This window comes from Gavialis gangeticus, unplaced genomic scaffold (genome assembly GCF_001723915.1).
Source record: "Gavialis gangeticus isolate Ggan-Ray unplaced genomic scaffold, GavGan_comp1, whole genome shotgun sequence".
NCBI lineage: Eukaryota > Metazoa > Chordata > Crocodylia > Gavialidae > Gavialis > Gavialis gangeticus.
Window position 1 is genome coordinate 34,901,809 of NW_017729008.1, and position 3,537 is coordinate 34,905,345.

The window sequence follows — 3,537 nt, forward strand, 5'->3', positions numbered from 1 at the left end:
TATGTAAACTGAGTTCAGAATCTAGTCCTGTAAGTTTTCAAGAGACATTTGTTTATTTTGAGGGTAGCAAAAGGTGAAAGTGCAAATAGTATGTGCCCCCCACCCACCGCGGGAGGGGGGGGCATGGGGAGCAAAGATTAAGTGCTTGTCAGTAACAAAACACCTGTATAACCAGAGATGGAAACCCCTTCTTCTCCAAGACTGTTCATTGGATTACACATTTAGGATTAGCTTTCCATTTTCCACATTGCAGAGGAAGGAAGGAAGGAAGGTTTATTATAAAATCCTTTATTATAAAAAGGCTACAAACAAATGCTGAAGGTGGGATTACAGTAGACCATAAAATGAATATGACCCAGCAGTATACTGGTTTATATTAGCAGGAGTGTCATTTGAAAATCAGAAGTGTCATTTGCAACAGTGGAGAGGCCTCACATGGAGCACTGTGTCCAGTTTTGAGTCTCACACTTCAAGAAGGATGTGAACAGTTTGAAAAGAGTCCAGTGCAGAGCAGCAAACCTGTTTAGGGGCCTGTGAAGTCTGATTTATGAGGAAAGGCTGAAATAACTAAGGTTAGTCTGGAGAAAAGACAACTTGGAGGGGGGTGGGATTGATTACAGTCTTCAAATACCTGAAGGACAATTATAGAGAGAATGGAGATGGGCTTTTCTCTGTGGCTTTAGGGGCAAGACAAGAGCAATGGTCTCAGGTTGCATCAGGAGAAATTTAGATTGGAGATGAGGAACTTCATGGCTCTTGAGGGTGTCAGGCACCGGTACAGGCTACCTAGAGAAACCGTGGAGTCTTCATCCTTGCAAGTTTTCAAGAACAGGTTAGACAGACATTGGCTGGGATGATTTAGTTAGGGATAAGCCTACCTTGAGCTGGGAGTTGGACTAGATGACCACATGAGGTACCTTCCAGACCTACTTTCCTATTATCCAATGATCCTATGAGCATTTCCACATGTCAAGAGTGCCACTGATAGGCTGATGAAGGCCACTGACAATGCTGGACCTAAGTGGTGTACAAAGATGTCTGGTGCCAGGACCCTGTGCAGCAGTCACCGTCAGAGGTCACTAGTTCTTTTTGCTTATACAGGGTGTACTGGGCTGGGTGGCTTGCTTTGGTACTGCTGTCACTAGGTGCTGCTTCCATGTCATGCTGGGAAGGGTGGTGGGGACAGAAGGAAAGAAAATGCTTTTCATTGCTAAGCTCTATATATTCCATGGCTTTAAAGCCTTATTTTGTTTTTGCTAAAACTGAAAGCAATAAATGAAGAGCAAGAGAAAATTGAGAGTTGATAAGATATAAACAACCTTAGAAATGAGAGATCTTGTTGGATTTACAGACCTTCATTCTGTGTGGACTGAGCAGAATGCATAATAGCACATGGAGAAGAGGAGGAAATCTGGATGTGATCATGATAATGAAGCATGGAGACCTGCAACAGCCTTCAACGTACATCACATCTGTTACCAAAACTTGCTTTTCCTCTCAACGTTGTAGGGTTCCACTTCTAATAAATAAAAAACCAGGGCTCCTGGGAAGGAAAGCAAACACTTTGTAAACAATGGAGCTGCCTTATCATGAGACCCCTGGAAACAAAATTCCAATTCATTTGGCATGATCCAAGCTGAGATCCTTTCTGTGCAGAAAAGGCCCTGAGACAGAAAGGTGCCAAGCAGGCACCCGTGCTCGGTGGCTTTGAGAAGTTCTCTATTGCCATCTGCTGGAAATATGAGATTGTTTTCATTTTGAATGAAATGTTCTGGTTTATGAAGAAGCAGGAAGACGACCAGTCCTTTTGCTTGCAGGTCAGCAGGTTGAGATGGGTTCTTTTTCTAAAGTTTTCAATGTTTGAGTTAACAATTGAATCCTCTTGACATGCATTTCCTTTTATAGAGGCAGAAGGTATGGTAGGGTAGCACTTTCGGGACTAACTGGTTCAAAGAGGCAGGAGCTTTAAAAGAGGTACCAGTGACAGGAGATTCATGGAGAAAAAAAGTCCACGATGCAAATGTTTGTATTCTGCTTATCCCAGAGGCATCCCCAAAACAAGAATAATTTGGGGAGTCCATCTAGTGTTCAGAAAAACCTTCATTTCTTTCTAATTCTTTTAAATGTAGCAATAACTTTTTCAAGAATTCATGTACAGTTGTCGGCATATGCCCTAGAAGTAGCTGAAATACTGGAATATCCCTTCCCCAGCAAGTCCCAGAGATTTCCTGAAGGAAATTCTCCTCAGTGGGCCAAGCTCCCTGCCTGGGGCAATTTACTGTGGTGTAGACAGCAGGTGAACTGCAGCCGTGCAACAGAAAGGAGACCTGCGTTCAAACCCCTGCTGTCTATGATCTGATATCAACAGCTGCTATTTGAACCAGATGTTGCATCTCCCTGTATCAGCATCTCTCTGTTAACCAACAGGCTTCAGGGTATTCTGGACTGGTCTCAGCCAGTCTTCATTTTGAAGCTATTCCATGCTGTATAAGTAATAAAATACTTTGGGGGACAAGGAGGGAAGCATGATTCCATAGCCCAATGCTTAGGACATTCATCATGGGTTTCCGAACAGGGTTTCAGCCTCTCTTCCAAACTAAGCAGAAGGGGGAATTGAAACCAGGTTGTCTATCCTCTATCTTCATTTTGCAGCTGGCATCAAACCCCCCTTCCCCTTCTGAATCCCACCTAACAAGTCCAACCCTGTTTCCAAAATGCCAAAATAAGCCTTTCCAGCATTTCCAAAATGTTTCTTGGTTGAAATCAGTCACCAAATCTGACCCACATTCTCAAATACCATTTTCTTTTTCAGTGAAACTAGCCAAAACAAACAAAGCAACCAAAAAAATCCTGCCACTCCCAGTCAGGTCCCTTTTTTTTCCTTGCTCATGAGTTTATTAAAATGCAATTCTTAAAGAGCACTTCACTGTGAAAATATTTTAATTATTGACTGGAGTTTAGTACACTAACAGCATTTAGTTATGCTGAAAGCATCACTGGAGGAGTTTTTAATGATGCATAATAAACTGACTGAGAAAGGTCAAGTAAACAGTATTACAATAGTAGTACATAAATATTTTTATTAAACATTAAAACATCTGCTGTATTTTTTTTTAATACTGCATAAATTTAGCTTTTAGATACTGGTTGACCTAAGTTTCTAAGAAGCAGAGTCGTTTGCAATAAAACATGACACTGTATTTTGCAGCAAATTTAGAGGTAGAAAAGCAGATCTGTCATGCAAGGGTTTTTAAAATTCTCCTCTTTCATAACTCTTTAAGCAAACAAACAAAGCTGACAGCTGGTGTGCCGAAACTACTGCCTCCTGTGCTAAGTGATAGTACACTATTGGTTCTCATGCTTCGCTGCCTGTCTGAATTTACGTTTATAATGTCTCAAGTAATAGAGTGAAAGCTCTTCAAGTCAGGGACCCTCTTCTTTTTCTGTATTTGTACAGTGTCTAGCAGAGTAGTATCCTACTCCATAAGTCATTGGGACCACATGGCATTCATCCAGGAACATTGAAGGAACTCAAAG

The 3,537-nt window shown here is 41.6% G+C and overlaps 1 long non-coding RNA gene across 1 annotated transcript in view; it reads left to right on the top strand.

Moving 5' to 3' along the window:
* LOC109292316 overlaps window positions 1–2,468 on the top strand; it is a 17,098-nt gene extending 14,630 nt beyond the window's left edge. Inside the window, exon 3 of the long non-coding RNA XR_002096104.1 lies at window positions 2,456–2,468. This is a non-coding gene — a long non-coding RNA (uncharacterized LOC109292316). The remainder of the gene's footprint in view (window positions 1–2,455) is intronic.
* The last annotated feature ends 1,069 nt before the right edge of the window (window positions 2,469–3,537 follow it).